The 18311-nt window shown below is 35.2% G+C and overlaps 1 non-coding gene across 1 annotated transcript; it reads left to right on the top strand.

Annotated features, from left to right (window-relative positions):
• The first annotated feature begins 786 nt into the window (after positions 1-786).
• Positions 787-868, top strand: LOC149839633 (small nucleolar RNA R16). Its single transcript, XR_016431747.1, has one exon. It is a non-coding gene; the product is annotated as a small nucleolar RNA R16 (small nucleolar RNA).
• The last annotated feature ends 17443 nt before the right edge of the window (positions 869-18311 follow it).

The raw sequence follows: 18311 nt of genomic DNA, 5'->3' as shown, positions 1-18311 counted from the left end.
CCTGTTCTACATTCAGCGAGCTGAACTTTGATACTTGGCAGATAATTGATGTTGCTGAGTAAGGTTGAACACGGTAATTTGTAAGCAGTTAGAACATGAAGATGTTAATGAGGTCGAAATGTGAATTATTTTCTGCATGCTTAAATAATTTCTTATTACTTCATTTTTTTGTAAGATTAGCTTTATTTACCTACTCATCAGCACTCATTTTCAATTCTCATAAATGTTGATTACTGCATTGCTGATGGGATAAAACTGATGCTTATATCTAATGGTGGTTTACCTGCCCATTGCAATAAATTTTTTGGCATTGTTGTCAAATGGACCAACCAACATGTGTTTTCATTATGATGATTTTTTCTTTCTTTTTTTCTACATAATAAATAAAACGTTTTTTTTATAACTTTTGTGTATCATAGATTCTCAATTTCTCGTTTCTTGTGATTGGTATTTATATTAATTTCGTTTAGTAGCATTTACAATGCAGCTTCTTTCCTGCTGTTATTGTAGGAATCAAATTCCTTGCTGTTAGTTGTGGTACTGATAATGGACAATTGCTGAAACGGGAGATGATTTAGCTGATTATTTTTCTTTTTTAATGATGATATATTTGTTCCATATTACTTGTTTTTGCAAGCTAAAATTAGTGCAAAACAAAGGGGAAATTATGCTAATGATCTTATCCTACATGGTGTAGATCTTGGTTATTAGTTGATGCTTATATTTATTTTTTTACGATTTTTGTTTAACTCTTAGGGGATATTTAAATGCAAATCTGGAAACGCCAGGGACAAATGATGTTAACTGTCTTATCGTACACACAGAATTGTGATGTGGACTTGATGTCCGCTTATTATCTGATGCCATTGTAGTTTTCTATGGTGAAAAATTGTTGATATTGCATCGAAGTGTCATGATAATATATATCAGCTGATAAGAGTACAACTTCTTTACAATGTTCGAATCATTTTTCCCGGATGCTTCTACAGACGTTAGCTCGTTTTGAAAGTGTGATACCATACTCTTCTTTCATGTTTCTGAAACTTTATGAGAAGTATGCTTACGAATATACAAAAGTTGTGGTTTCCAATGTAAAATGAGACTTTCATGATGTTGGAAATGTAATTTTCGTGCTAGTGTTTGAACCAACTTCTTTTTCTGGTAAGTATGGTATGTTACTGCATGGTGTAAGATATTCTGTTTATTTTTCACCTATGGTTATTTATTTTTGCACAGTTTATTTGCTTTTCTGCACACTAAAAAAGCATCAACCTTTTTGCTGTCTTTGAATTGCTGAATGGATAAAACTGGTGCTTAAATCTGGTGTCAGGCTTAACCTGTTGCGGATTAGCGGAAATGTATGTCAAAATGGTTTGATCAAAATCTTGTCACTCTTGTTATGCTTTTTTTATGTCAGTTGTCTAAAATCACAATAATGATAGAATGCAGACCGGCGGTCAGAATCTTATGCCATGTTGATTGTCTGTAATTACATAAATGATTTCTGAGAAGATTTAGAATATGTCAGCTGCTTAAAAAGGTAATCTTGATGTTTGACTGAATGGTGCGCATCTTCACTGTGACTCCATGCAACACCCCCTCCTCCCCCTCTTCTTCAACCTTTCTCTTCAATTTTTATGGAAGGAATGGGATCCTTTTCCTCATTGAGAATCTCCCTCCTTGAAATAACATGAAAAGTAATTAAAGACTTACCCTTGTTCGATCATCTTTTGTGTATATTCTTCCGCTATGTTCTGGTTCTAAAGCCCACATTCTTGAACCGTTCCTTTAGCCATCATTACGTTTCTTATTTATGTCATCATTACGTTGCATTTGTGACTATTTTATCTTATGGTTGTTGTGCCAGCTCCTGACATTGCAGATTTGCAGTCGTTATAGAAGGGAGTTCATCCACATGTATTCTGCAGTACGCTAGCAGCAAAATGCCTCGATGGGTAAATCCGACAACTTTGTGGACCACACTTGGTGGTGATCGGAAAACGGCCATACTTGGCTTCATGAAACCCTCGAGGGTCGGTGATGGTGGTTATTAAAACACACTTTTAGAAACTTGTGGCGTTGATGCGGCCAAAAAGCGGTTTTTTTTTCTGAGGTCATGTTTGGAAGCCAGAAAAATTATTGTAGGAAAAGAAAATGTGCTCATGAGAAATTTTGATGATAACTTGTCCAAATAAAAACGTTTGGCTTGTTTGTGGTGCATGAGAAAAACTAAGTAGAAAAATGTGATAAACGAGAGAGAGAGATGGTTCTGTTAGCACCCTCCCTAGAGACGGACAAGTGCCTCAGTCCAGCTAGTCAAAAGTGGGTTAAGCTGGGGTAGCGTCTTGTAATAACAAGGCGAAATAAGCCTCGGGTGGGTCTTGGATAATTATATTGGGTGAGTTAAGGATTGTGGGTATGGATCGCTCATGATAGACCCAATTAATCCATTTAGTTTAGGAAAGATGTTTGTATAATCTCCATGTAATGAGTTTTCTTTTATCCAATGTTATGAGAATTAGCTTTCTTGGGTGTTAGAAGGCCGCATCTCCTCGAAATGAAGCTAACCCTTTTTCATCTCTCTTTTTTTACCGTCTTTTTTGTTTTTACTTGATAGGACGCTAGGGTTCTAACAGGTTTGACCATATCAGAGAAATAGGGAGACTTTTAAGTGGTGGTGGGTGGGTGGGGCAGCTCCTGGAATGAGATGTGTTATGGGTGAATAGTTGTCAAATGTGAAAAAATGATAGAAAAAATTCCTTCACCAAAAGGGGACAGAATTTTTTCTATAAAAAATTATTCCTTTTAGAACTTTGAAGATTCTATAAAAAAAAAATTATAATTTTTTTCGTAGTTTCACTTTTCCTATTTTTCACTTCCAAACATGCTGTAAAGAAGATGGACAAGTATGGAATGATTTTAACTTCTCTTTTTCAATAAATCTAGCCTTGTGAAGTTTGAAGCTAGGCGTACTCCCCGGTGGGCATGAGATCTCAGGGTTTTACTAACAGGATGGGGAGGTTTTCCCCTTGGATTGTCGATTTTTTTTTAATGAGCATCAAGATGCTCCGGAAAACCAACTCAGTTTTTTTGTAAACTAGGTTTGTTGGAAACCTATTTTTTCAAAACCCAGGTTATGTTGCTTTCATCGAAACGGGGCCTTAGGCTCTGTTTATGACACGATAGCTGGGTGTAGGAAGTATGGAATCCATAAGTTTGTAAAGACTGCTGTTGGACGTTTTGGAATTTGTAATTCCCCATCTCCTCTCTGGCGTTCTCCAACTCTGTTTGGGCGCCTTGAATTGGAGGTCTGTTACGGTTTCTCAAGTTGTTGCCAAGACACTGCATAGGGAATGGAGTTGGGCAGTCAGAGCGTTACGTTTTAACACAAGTAACAAGAGGATGATTTTAGCAACTTCTTCCTCGTCATCACATTTTGGCAAAACCATATTTTTGGCAACACAATTAAATGGTATTTCTATCTCTATTTTCAAATAGATCTTTAGGCTATGTTTGGGATTCTATAGTAAGTGGTAGTGAAACCTTGAAGTTCCTCCGGAAATCCGCAAGCTCACCTTAGGCTCTGTTTGGAAACTAGTAGCTGGGATGGGAATCGACAGCTGCCAAATCCTGGATTTGGCAGCTACCACCTCCTAGAACTGTTTGCTGTCAATTCCAAGCTTTAGATAAAATGCAATGCCACTTCCCATCCCTGATGCTCTCATCCCAGTTACCAATTTCCAAACAGTCACCGGGTGGTGGTTTGACTTTTTGCCAAATGCATTAACTCTTATCCCAGTTCTTAGATTCTAAATAAACCCTTATTCAATTTAGTGACTGCATGAAAACAAGTGCATTTCTTGGACTTGAACTAGAGGCCTTCATCGATTGGTTTTCTCTATGCCCTAGTAGCTTGCAGTCCTAAAAAAATGCATGTAATTGCATGTTCATATGGAATCTGACTGACCTATCACTCTTTATAAAAGCATAACTGCTTCTAAAGATCATTACTGTAACTGTGAGATCGATCGTGGGATTCATATTTACGTTGGTGACAATCCACTACTTGCATGCATAGTTGTATTGCCTTTTACCTTTTCTTTTACTCCAGACACTGTAATACTTGACAATTTCTTCTTGAATTTTTTTTTCTCAAAAAGTTTCATCAACATGAAACAAATCTTTTCAATAAAAAAGATTAGGGGCTTGTCATATATGAGAAAAAATTACAAATTAAAGCTTTTTGCTATATTAAATGTTAAGTACTTATATCTTTTTGCTAAAAAGTAATTGGTAGCCTAATATTCGATTTTACGTTAGTGACAATATAATTATAAGCACCTTGCTCCTAGATTTTTAAAGTAAATAATTGCATTGTTGTTTTATGGTTGTGCTCCACCAAAGTTCACTGAGTGGTGAACCATTTTTTCTTAGAAAAGTTATCAGTTAAGTATTTCATGCAATATCCAATATTATATTTAAGCTATGTATGAGGAATATCATACTTTAACCCTGAGTGCCTACATGAGAAAATTGTCAACTCTTCTCTCTCTTCATAGTCATCAAAGTGTGCAAATTCTTCCATTATATGTTTCAAAAACCACACATAAATCGTTTGACTCCTTATCTATAACTGCAAATACTATCAGAAATATCTCATTACAAGGATCAACAATATAGGCCGCCAATAATATACCCATGTATATTTATTTTAAGAATGTGTTTTTTACCATAAGAACTAGAGGGTATCATTTAAAAAACCCATCAATGCATTCATGAAAGGATAAGATTAATCGATTTTTATTATCGATCGAAGTGTACCCTAGAGTTCCTAGGTTTGCCTTCATCAAATGTTCTAAATGGGTGGGAAGCATATTGAAGGAATCTTTGAATGAACCATATAGCTTTTTCTTCGTGAGTTATTGTTCATGTCATGCTTGTTTGTAAGTAATCTTCATACCTTTTTCTATACTGATGTCATCTATGATTTCTCTTAGAGTCATCTCTGGGTTATTGTGCAGTCGTTTGTGAATAACACCTAAAATTCACTTGGAATATACTTTCAACTCGAAGGTTGCCTAATGATCTACCATATTTATACTTTGTTTCATACTTCTTCTCTTGAAAGAATGTTTCTCAACACACCTTTGTGCAATGAATGTTTCTCAACTGTCATTTGTAGGTTCTATCTTGTGGATACGACAATGACTCTGTTACTGTAACTCTTTATGAATTTTGCTTTGTAGATATTCTTAATCATATGATCTTTAAGAAACTCACGATATTGTTAAAGATCATTAAACATTTGGCTAACAACAATGTTTCCATCTTTTGAGCTTATTGTTAGCCACTAAAAAACATCTCAATCATTAAATTTTCATTATTCAACTTGTCATACAACTAAGATGCCTCCGTTTCAATCATTTTTTATTATGCATTTTTCTATGAAAATCCATTGACGAGAACATATTCAACCATGTCTCATTAGTATAAAAACATAAAAGAATTCTAATGCCCCAAAGATGCTCATATAACTTATATAGTATATCAAGAGCTCGACTTCTTAATTATCATTTATGCATCATTTTTATCCGCCATTATTTGTCTCATGTTATTAGTGTTTTGGTCATATAATCATCATCATCTGATTCTCCATTACGAACGTGATAACTGCTAGTACTAATTGACTATTTGCATGCAAAAACTAAACCAAAATTCATTGTATATATTACTGCATTTGCTTCTATGCATGCAACATTCCTGCATTTTCAACTTTCAAGGTTAATAATAAAAACAACACATCAAACAACACACCAACATCTCAAGTATAAATTATAAAGTTCAACAAATTGTACCTAGTTATGACATTTGCCTCGAAAGGTTAGATGTCATCCAAATTATCAATGAACATCTGATAATGTACAACATCAATTATTTATGAAAGTTCTTCATTGCATGCACGTCGAACATCTATATTCCTAATTGGTTTGGAGAATTACATGTCCTACACATGCATGTTACGAACATCAATATCACCCACTGTTTGGGATAGTTGAATGTTTGCCAATGGATTGAGCTCAATAGATGGTGCCTGTGATAGATGCACATTTTTTATAAGACTCTCATCATTTACATTATCAATTGCTTTTTGTTTACCTGCTTCTTGTTTAACTTTGCAAGTAATTAAGTAAACATTGCCACTAAATAACATCGATTCTACATTATCATTGTTCAAAACATCTATCTATATTTGTTGGCTATTTGTGTTTGGAGATTAACTATACTAAAGGCTCAATAACTCTTCTGCATATTCAGTTTTATGAGACACCAAAGCATTAAATTATTTAAAACAACTATTTTTAGAGACCGCTATAGATCTCAAGTATGGTGATAAATGTTATGATAGTGTACTTTAATCATTTTAGAAGCCATCATTAATTGCCTATACCAACCACAGAACATATCATTCATCTAACAAAAATAACATGTGACAAAAAGCCATCCATATATCCTTCATTCATTCAATTAATAAAATTACCTATAACAACCACTCTGAAAACCAACTACGCACAATAACCCTAACCCCTATTCAATGTTTTTGTAGAGTCAACCCCAACCTTCTCACACTAATTAAATGTTTGTGCACGGTCAACCATAGCTCCATTATGCCAACACAAAACCATTGAATATTACATAAAGGACAAACAAACAAAAAAATCATCCACAACACCAATAATATATATATATTAAAAACTCTAAACAGAAAATATGGTGCCAAATTTTAAATAAAACATAGGAAAATATACATAAATCAACTATAGTAACAACTGAACACAAATACTATAAGTGTAACGCCTCAAAATTTTAACCCAAATTTTTAGAGTTTTTTTTTTATAAAAGCGAAAACAACCATTTCATTGAGTTAAGCATTCAAGCGCATCACAGGAGTGATCAAGCAACAACATTTATTTTATTCTAAATAAATATTGACATCCAAGTTTCTAAATAACAAGAATAATAATAAATTAAAATTTAATCTGAGATGTCTCCGGAATATAATAAATCAAGCATTTCGATCGATGCCTCATCCCGCAACCGTTCTTAATATTTTATTCTTCACCTAAAAATTAGTAAAATGATTGGAATTAGATTGTAACTGTCTAAGTAAGAAATACTATAATTTTTCTTGTAGATATATGATGTGTCGAGTATGTGATGTGGGTGTCATGTGTAACTTTTAGCATATACAAGAATAAGTAAAGAATCTATACTATGACAACAACGGTTTATGAACACTAACTAACATGTAATAACATTAATAGAATTTAAACATCTCATAACCACAGATTCCATTGCATGCTAAAAGTAAATGCTCATATGTCAAAAGTAATTGTTTATGTGTGCAATTATAAATCTGGCACTACCTACTCAGATGTGATACCTAAGATGATTTAAATCAAATGTTTATCTTTAATTATCCTGCGGGTACACGCGAGCCAAGAAAACCATAACAGAAGAGAACATTCGGGGGTTTATTATTCATTGGTGTTTTATTAACCCGAATATTCTAACTGAAATTGTAAATCTTAAGAGAACGGTCAGTAACCGAGAAAACCTCTCAAAGGCCCAAACAACATAGGATGCATCTCTAACTTCTGCAGAAGAACATAAAACTATCGCCTAGGACAAATTTGGTAGTTCGGGTGTCCTAACTCTGAGAACTAGGGACCAACAAGCCATTGCATTATTTGTCTATATAAATTGTCATGCAGGTAATACAAAAATATGGTACTTACACTAAGTATCAAAGTGGCTATAAGCCAATGCGCATTTGAAAAAGATGTAATACTTATGAAATCAGGTATACACGTGGTAAGTGTATATGATGCAATGAAACATATAAATATTGAAATAAGTTCGAAGATCATGCAAAACATAATTTGAATATATATGAATTAAAATATTTTTCCTGTTATGGTACAGAGGTCATGCTTGATATGACTTTAGATTAGTGAAAATATAGAGTATTTTTGCATGCACATGCCAATGTATGATTGAAATGAATGAATGCATGACATGAATGTATGATTGAAATGAATACATAAATAAAATGAATGCATTGATGAAATAAATGCATGTGTGAAGCATGCCATGCATGTTAGAAATGTGTCATGCATAAAAATATGTTATGAATCTATGCATGAGAGCACATTATGGATGGGTCCTACCTAAGGGCATGGACTAGTGAATCATTCATAAGAGCATGAGAGCATGTTATGGATGGGTCCTACCTAAGGGCATGGACGAGTGAATCATTCATAAGAGCATGAGAGAGTTATTATGTGAGATAATGACACAAAAAATATGACATATGACCTTAATTAAATATAACCTTAGGGTCACGAGTCTTTATGAGGCGTTGATGAAACCGAGCTTTTTGAGATGGTTGAATCTATTATGATCTCTTATCTTCCTTGGATAGGAAAATGTAGTAAAAGTCTTGTGGGACATTGAGAGTTCATAAAGGGTTTGAGGTGCCTCTTGTCCTCATCTCACGGAGGTTAGGAGATAGATCTATCAGTGATTCCTAGGTGGTAGAACCACAACTCTACAAAGTTAGGGATGCATGCCCGATGTTAGTCCGACAATGTATTAGGTAAGACCGATACGAGGATCATGAGTCCATCTTCCAATCGCTGCACTGCAAGGTTGATCACTCATGATAGACCTAGTTAAGCTTTTGAAAAAATAATAAAACACATAGAACAATAAACACTCTGTTGGGGGTTTCTAGGCGGTTATACCCTTTATTGTACCAGATGGGCTTAAGATAATCAAGAGAAATATTTCATTAGATTCTTATAATCACTTTTATCATGTGCATAAATATAGTGATATTGACATATAGAATTGTTAATATTTACAAATATCATTGCATATGAGTATACATGTAAATGAAAAATACATGCATCGTGTCATGTAACTGACCAGATGATTCAAGTCAAAGACTTAACTGAAATGTATATGAGATGCATGTGTGTGTGATACACACGAAAAAGGTCATGGGAATGAACCTATTCCTATATTATAAAAATGCAAAAAAGCATAATATGGTCATGAGAATTGACCTGTTGATTACTTAAATGCATATTATGGTCATGAGATTGACTTATTTATATTTTTTTGAAAGAATGAATGTGATTGCTTTAAATTGCTACAGACTTGTGTGTCTTAGTTGCTTGAAAAGCTTGCAAGTATAATGTACGTTGGAATGGTCAAATAAGATTTTTGACATGTTTGTTATATGCAATTTGTGATGCATATATTATGATTATGAGAGACTTGTATGTCCTGATTTGTTTGAAAAGCATGTGCATGTGTTTCACGCTGGACATGGTTAATGGGACTTAACCTATTTGATTTATGCAATTATATGTGATTTGTTTAATTGCTTATTCATTTATACAAATGATTGCAATGAGAATGAATGAATGAATGTTTTTATTGTGGATTCCCTTGATCCTTATTTTATAAATGATGGGAATCACACTATGGTTGTATCAATACAAACTTGATTTACATTCTTTAAGTTTGGTTTTGAGTTTCCTACAAGCATGTTGTATTAACACCAAAACAAATTAAAGATATCATCTTAGAGGACTGAGACAAATGACAAGACACTATGCTTTTGAGAGACACTCTTACATATTACGATCCATTAAGGATCTAGACTTTGGTTTGTTTTAAAGACTTATAAAGATATTAAACATATCTGTTATTTGGAATGAAATAAAACCTTTTGCTTATATCATGATTTGTTTTTAATTCCAAAGGTAAAGCTATTAAGCTTACCCCTTCAAATGTTTTAAATCTCAATCTTATTATGTAACTCTTTGAATGTCTTAAGCTTTAAATATATTTCATCTTTCAGATTTATTATATGATTTTTGATAGTGTAATAAACACAATCGAGTTGTGTCTGCGAATGATTTTGTATTGTACTTGATATAGAGAGGCTAATCTACGATCGTGCTTGAACTCAGGCAGACTGTCTAGTATTTAGAATGGTTGGAACGTGACCCTAGATGAGTTCATTGATGCATTACCCTTTGGAAGTCATGTTTAGTTTTACATGAAAGAAAATTTTTAATTTTTGTCAAAATTTCACATTTTGGGAAAAGTTTTAAAAGATCGGATTTTTTGGAGACGTTACAATCATTGCTTGGGTATAGAGGTTTGGTTTCCTTTTTGTGGTCGCATTTTCCTTTATTTGTATACATCATGAAGTAACTAAGATATACATAGAAGTCGTAAGACATTGGAGTTGTTCATTAAAAAACTCTAAATAAATACCTAAAAGTAATTCATTCATCAACTCTTAACAAATACACATTTTGCAACAAGAGGTATTCAAACATATTGTTATTTATGCATGTGAATGTTGTGGCTAACCTCACTATATACATTGCACTTGTATGACACATCCTTGTGTTATGTATTTGTCTCTCCACCTTAGGTTATCTTGGTTTATGAGCCACTTTCGATGGATAGACAAAAATAAGAGTCGATAGAGTATTGTGTGAGACATTATCTATCAAAAGAAATAAAAATGTATTATATGCAGCTCGATAGATTCAACTTTGAAGAACTTGTCGTAGTAATCCTCTTGTAGCTTGCCCTTATACAAAATGCATATGATCACATATTCACAAACACTACAAGAAAAATGCTAATTAGCGACGGAAATTTGCGACGGATTTTTTCCGTCGCGAATTAGCGACAGATTAGCTAGAGAAACAATCTGTTGCTAATTCGCGACGGATTAGCGAGGAAACAACTTTTATCGCTAATCCGTCGCTACTTAGCGACGGATTAGCGACTGCATTTTTTTGTCGCTAATTCTTATTACAAGAACACCATTTCAACGATGGATTTAGAGAGGGAACTCTGTCGTCGCGAATCCATCGCTAATTAGTGACGGCATAGCGACAGAGTATATTCCATCGCTGTTTTGGTTTTTTGAATTACGATGGCTTAGCGACGAAATTAATCCGTCGCTAAATGTCGCATTACCCCTAATCCCAGCCCTCTTTTTCCTTTCTCCTTTCGCTGCTCCCGCCCGCCGCCCTCTCCCTCCTGCCGCCCTCTTCCTTCGGCCGCCCTATACATCCCATCGACCTCTCTGCCGGCCCCCACCGTTCGCCGGAAGTCGATCTCCGTCAACCTTCCGCTGCCGCCGCCGCTGCCCGGAGCAACCGTATGTGTTTCACCGTGAAATGGATTGGGGGTCGACCCCCTGCGTTTTCCGGCAGGGGGTCGACTCCGCCAGGCGGTCGACCCCCTGCCGTGTCCGGCCGGGGGTCAACCCTGGTAGGGGGTCGACCCCCTGCCGTGTTCGGTCGGGGGGGGGGGGGGGGTCGACAGGGGGTCTACCCCCTGCAGTGTCCGGCAGGGGGTCGACCCCCTGGTTTCTTGCTCTTCTTTTTCTTTTTTCAGAAATTAGGGTTTTTATTTTATTTTCATTGTTTAGTTTTCTTTGATTTTCATTGATTAGGATTTTTTATTTTGATTTTCATTTATTAGGCAACTGAATCAAATTTCTTAAATTAAGGCTATTTGTAGTTAATTTAATTAGGGTTTTTTATTTGATTTTGTTTTATTAGGGCTTTGAATCAAAATTTAAAAATTAGGGCATTTTATAGTTAATTTGATTAGGGTTTTCTTGGATTTGATTAGAGCTTTTATTTTCTATGATTAGGGATTTGAATCATAATTTTTTTAATTAAGGATTTTTAGTTAATTTGGTTAGGACTTTAAATCAAAATTTTTTATTTTATTTGAATAAATTACAAAAGCCTGTGCACTCTGTTTGCAAAAACTAGCTCAACTTTTAGATTATTACATTGTAGTGCCTGCTTATCCATGATAAAATTCAATAGCCACTTGGTGTATAGAATTACTCCTTTTCCTTCATTGTTAATATCCACTCTTACGTTCTTTTGTTATTGGAATAAGAGATAAATATTTTAACCTTTTTTTTTCTAACCATATATGGCCAACCAATTAGTTTATTACCAGGCGTGTCCTTTTTATAAATCATTTGTTTAGAGTGAGTTTTTTTCATGGTGACTTCATTTTAAAACATCATTTTTTTTGTGCAGATTTCTCAACAGAACTCGCTTGTGCCCCGCCACCCATGGTAAGTAAGTGACAAAAACAATGCAAATCGGGTAAATACCCGTGGTGAGTAAGTGATGCAAGCGCATCACATGTTATTTAATTTATTGAATGTAACACTTTATTGTTCACACACTCACTTAGTTGTTGATATCTAGGACTGCTTTGTTGGAGTTCGGAGATCATGCTGAGCATGATTTTAATGTATGAATATGGAAGTGTTCTTATTTTTGGAGTACGGAGTCCATGCTATGCATGGTAGTAGTTAGTGGGATATTGAAGTGTGTTTGCTGCAGGTACATGTTTGACATTTGTTTGATATGAATTATTTCGATGTATTGCAATGTTTGATGTGATTGTATCCATGCTTACATGTAGTTACTTTCAATTTGATTATGTCTTCCATGTGAAATTGTATACTGAAAGCATGCTTCAAATGAATGTATCGTGTCATAAATAGTTTGCACATGAAAATATTAAGTTATCAATGCATGCATCATAATTCTTGTGATTGTATGACATCATATATTGCATGATAAATTTGATATTTTCTTCATCATAGCATTCTAATGGTTCTCTTTTAACTGGTTAGGATACTATTCGTAACATCATACGACAGAATGACTGCAAACCGTGAATGGATGTACCGTAGGATAGTGGACAATGAGTTATCGCATGAATATATGGATGGTGTCGACAGTTTTATTGAATTTGCAACGGCAAGTGTCAGTACGGTAGATCCCACAGGTCGGATTAGGTGTCCCTGCAAGATTTGTAAGAATAATCGATTTGTAGAACCTCATGGCGTTAGACATCACCTATACAGAAAGAGTTTTGTGAGTGATTATCAAAACTGGACGTTTCATGGAGAAGAATTTAGAAACGATTTTGATGCACGGGTGAATGTGGTGCACGACAATCCATATATGAATTTGATATTTGATGCTGCAGGAACAGAACTGGGTTCTGCTATGAGTTCTAGTGATGTAAGAACTGCCGTAGATGAAGAATCACCAAACGATGCAGCTAGTAGATTTTATGATTTACTTAGAGATGCTGATGAGCCACTTTGGAACGGTTGTGAGAGTCACACTATCTTGTCTGCAGTTCTTCAACTAATGAATTTGAAGTCCGAGTATAATTTGAGTCAATCATGTTTTGACCGTTTGTGCATGATTGTGAAGAGTATGTTGCCTAAAGATGAGAAATTGCCACAAAATTTCTATCGTGCGAAAGTTATGGTCAACGCACTAGGTATGGGTTACAAAAAGATTGATGCTTGTCTAAATCACTACATGTTGTATTTCAAGGAGCAGGAAAATGACATATCATGCCCGTCATGTGGGCATCCTCGGTTCAAGCCAAAGACAAGAGGCAATGGTAGCACGAGATCAAAGGAAGTTTCATACAAGTCGCTCCGCTACTTTCCTATCACTCCTAGATTGCAGCGATTGTATATGTCTTCAAGGACAGCTAAACACATGAGATGGCATGCAAATAAAGTTCGACACGATGAAAACAAGATCACACATCCTGTTGACGCTGAAGCTTGGTAGCACTTTGATCGTACTCATCAGAACTTCGCAATGGAAGTGCGAAATGTTAGACTCGGTCTATGTACAGATGGATTTAGTCCATATAACGATGGACAATTATATGGGTTGAAGAGCCATGATTGTCATATCTTTATGCAACGATTGATACCCCTAGCATTCCATGATATGTTAGACAAACCTATATGGGGGGTATTGTCTGAGTTGAGCGGATTTTTCAGAACATTGTGCGCATCGGAGGTCATTTTATCAGATGTAAAGAATCTCGAGGACTCTGTCATCACAACTGTTTGTCTGTTAGAAAAGATATTTCCGCCAGCATTTTTCGATGTTATGGAACATTTGATCATACATCTGCCATATGAACTAAGGGTTGGTGGCCCTGTGCAATATCGATGGATGTACCCATTTGAAAGGTATATGTTTTTTTATATTTGTCTCTTTAATGACAGATATTTAAAATTTGAAATATATATTCTTGTCAGATGAATGTTCGACCTAAAAAAAAAGGTTCGTAATAAAGCAAGAGTAGAAGGCTCTATTTGTGAGGCGTACACTTTAGAAGAGATTTCAAATTTCTCATCTATGTACTTCGAACCTCATATTCCAGCACGTTACACATGCCCGCCCCGTAACGATGATGGAGAACAAGTAACTGTAGCTGACAAGCTGTCGATATTTCAACCACTTGGGCATGCATTTGGTAGTTGCCGATCAAGGCTATTGACAGATCGAGAGCAAGATGCAACACACATCTATATTCTTTTTAATTGCTCAGCGATCGACCCATACATCGAGTTAGTATATGTATATGCAACTCAATTATAAATCATTTTATGTTCTATATATGGATACATGGCTCGGCAATATAAGTATTTGTGGTTTGCAGTCGATTTGATCTGGAGTTGCAAAACGAAGTTTCACATCTCACTGATGCAGAAGTACAAAAAGAACATGAAACTAAGTTTGTGGAGTGGTTGAAACAATTGGTAAAGAAGCTAACATAAATTTTTTACTCATAAACAACACTAAGTTACTTAATTGATCGTGATCACAATCATTGTTTATGTTTGTGCGTAGGTTCGCAATGGTGATGTTAAAGATCAAGGAATATGTGATTTAGAAAATGGCCCGACCAAAGTTGTGCAATGCTACAACGGGTATATCGTAAATGGTTATCGATTCCATACAAAAGACTACGGTATAAACAAATCAACGATAAATAGTGGCGTGTGTGTCAAGGGTAGCAGCTACGGTAAAAATGAACATGATTACTACGGTGTTATAGAGGAAATAATGGAGTTGACTTACTTAGGCATAAATAACAGGGTTACGATATTCAAGTGTCATTGGTTTGATCCAACTGCAACAAGACTCGACAAAGCTTCAGGCATTGTGGAGGTGAATCATAAATCCAGGTTTGGAACATATGAACCATTCATATTAGCATCGCAAGCTCAACAAGTTTATTATACTTCATATCCGAGTATAAAAAAGTCAGATAGAAATGAATGGTGGGCAGTTTGCAAGGTGAAATCCAAACTATACCCCGAGTATGATCAGTTACAGGAAGATGAGTTAGCTGAAGACAGTGATTACTATCAATCAGATGATGTCTATGACTTCGCTTATGATCACGATGTTGCGCATGATATGCATGTCATATCTCCATTGGCCGATGAAACATTCATAGAGGAATGTGATCCAAATGATGTACCAAGTGGATGGGCAAACAATGAAGAAGAAGAAGAAGAAGAAGAAGAAGAAGAAGAAAATCAAACTAGTGACGAGGAAGAATTCTCAAGCTAGTGAGCAAAATCTTATACTACAAACCTCTATTTAAATGCATTGTAATACTTGATGTGAGTTGTATTGCAATACTTGGTGTGAATGATTAAAAATTTTATTTGAATGTATTGTAATACTTGATACGAATGATTCGAATGCATTGTAATACTTGATGTGAATGATTTCAATTATCTGAATGTATTATAATTTATGCAATTAACGAATGATTTGAATTAGTGCAATACTTGATGTCAATGATTTGAATTATTTGAATGCATTGCAATGCTTGATGTGAATGACTTGAATGCATTGTAATACTTGATGTGAATTATTTGAATGTATTATATGACATATGTTATTTGTTAGAATATGATTCGTGGAGGTTATAGTGGTCGCTCATTCAGTAGTAGCCAGGCTCAGCCTTCATCTTCACTGGCTCCTGTGATAGGTATATCATATAACTAATTAGATGCTTGATTAGTTCAAATGCACATTCTGAGAATTTCTAATGTATTTTTTTACAGATGATGTTGCACCTGTACACGACCCACCTACACCAGTTGATCACACAAGTCAACAACCAACACAGAAAACATGGTCTTCTCAGGCTGGCACAAGAAGACTCATTCGAATAGTGTATATCGATAATCGACCGTAAGTATTTTGTTTTCAATTATTGCATATCTTTTAAATATTTTATATTGATATTTACTGTGTAACAATTCATGTGCAGCATGAGGTTTGAGCCACAAGAAGTAGTACGGGAGATTAGGAATTTACTTCTTCAACATCTACCAGGACCAGTTGCTCAATGGAAAGAGTACCCAAAGGAGGTGTTAGACAGATTGTGGTCCTCATTCATGGTATACAGTTGTTCCTCATAGTTAATGTGTTTCATATTTAATTTATTTAAGCAATGTCTACTAACTTTCTGAAAATATTTGTAGGCTTCGAATCGCTTCGCAACTACGGTGGAAGAAAATGATGCAAGGAAGGTGTGGCAGAAGGTGGCTGCCAATCGATTTGCAGACATGCTGCACACTATGAAGACTGCAGCAAAAAAAGCATCTGGCGTAGTAGATGATCCATTACTGTGGAAGGGCCATGGTCCTATTACTATCAGGAGAGATTACTGGGACGAAATGTGCGATAAGTGGGCGGGAGATGCATTTAAAAATCGCTCTGCGAAGGCTTCACAAAATCGATCGAAGATGCCCGAAGCCCATCTACACACAGGTGGATCTAAGACATTTGGGAGCCACCTAAAGAAAATGGTAACTCATCAATATATAATATTAATTTTATAAGTATTGTTGCAAACTTGTGTACTAAATCTTTTGTCATTTAACTTCGCAGGAAGCAGAAAAAGGAGACAGTGTACCATATAAGGATGTGTTTGTAGAAACACATAAATGGAAGACCATGGGAGTCTTCGTATCAGAGAAGGCGAGAACGACAACGGTATGTATTAATTCTATTAATAATCATTGCAATATATATGCAAGTTATCATAATGTTATCATTAATTATTAATGAATACTTTAAACATTATTTTGTAGGAGGCATATGAGCAACAGATGGTAGAGCGATATGGCGATGACGCTACTCAGCATCCATCATTTGATCCTACAGCATGGGTGACTGCAGCAGGTGAACCCAAAAAAGGTCGCGTGTTCGGGTTTGGGAGTAATATGAACACTTCACCAGTTATTGGTTCTTCCAGTTACGGCTCACCGACTTCTTGCACCGACATAAGCTCCAAGCAGCCGAATATTCTTTCCAGTGATGATGTACGCCAGATCATTAATGAATCACTGAATAACTACTTTCAATACACCGTCGCCCCCTTTCTCCGAAATGAGATCAAGGCCGCTGTTCATGATAGGGGATCTTCGATTCCAGGTCCCTCTCAGCTATAATCACATATTCAGTTTTTTGACTGCCTTAGAGCACATATGAGCATGCTATAATAACATATAGAGTTTTTTTATTGCATTAGAGCACATATGAGCATGCTATAATCACATATAAAGTTTTTTTGTCTGCCTTAGAGCACATATGAGCATGCTATAATCACATATAAAGTTGCTTTGCCTGCCTTAGAGCACATATGAGCATGCTATATTCACATATTCAATTTTTTGACTGCCTTAGCACACATACGAGCATGATCGAATCACATATATAGTTTTTTGCCTGCCTTAAAGCACATCTGAGCATGGTAGAATCACATATAGAGTTTTTTTAGATGCCTTAGAACACATATGAACATGCTATAATCACATATTCAATTTTTTGACTGCCTTAGCACACATATGAGCATGATAGAATCATATATATATATATATATATATATATATATATATATATATATATATATATATATATATATATATATATAACTTTTTGTCTGCCTTAGAGCACATATGAGCATGATAGAATCACATATAAAGTTTTTTTGACTGCATTAGAACACATATGAGCATGCTATAATCACATATTCAGTTTTTTGACTGCCTAAGAACCCATATGAGCATATTATAATCACATATTCAGTTTTTTGACTGCCTTAGCACACATATGAGCATGTAATAACATATAGAGTTTTTTTACTGCCTTAGAACACATATGAACATGTTATATATCATTTATGATAGAATCACATATAATTTTTTTGGTTTTGCCTGCCTTAGAGCACATATGAGCATGCTATATTCACATATTCAATTTTTTTACTGCCTTAGCACACATACGAGCATGATCGAATCACATATATAGTTTTTTGCCTGCCTT

The sequence above is a fragment of the Nuphar pumila genome, chromosome 4 (assembly GCF_984573655.1).
Source record: "Nuphar pumila chromosome 4, dmNupPumi1.hap1.1, whole genome shotgun sequence".
NCBI lineage: Eukaryota > Viridiplantae > Streptophyta > Magnoliopsida > Nymphaeales > Nymphaeaceae > Nuphar > Nuphar pumila.
This window is presented reverse-complemented; position numbering and strand designations above follow the sequence as displayed.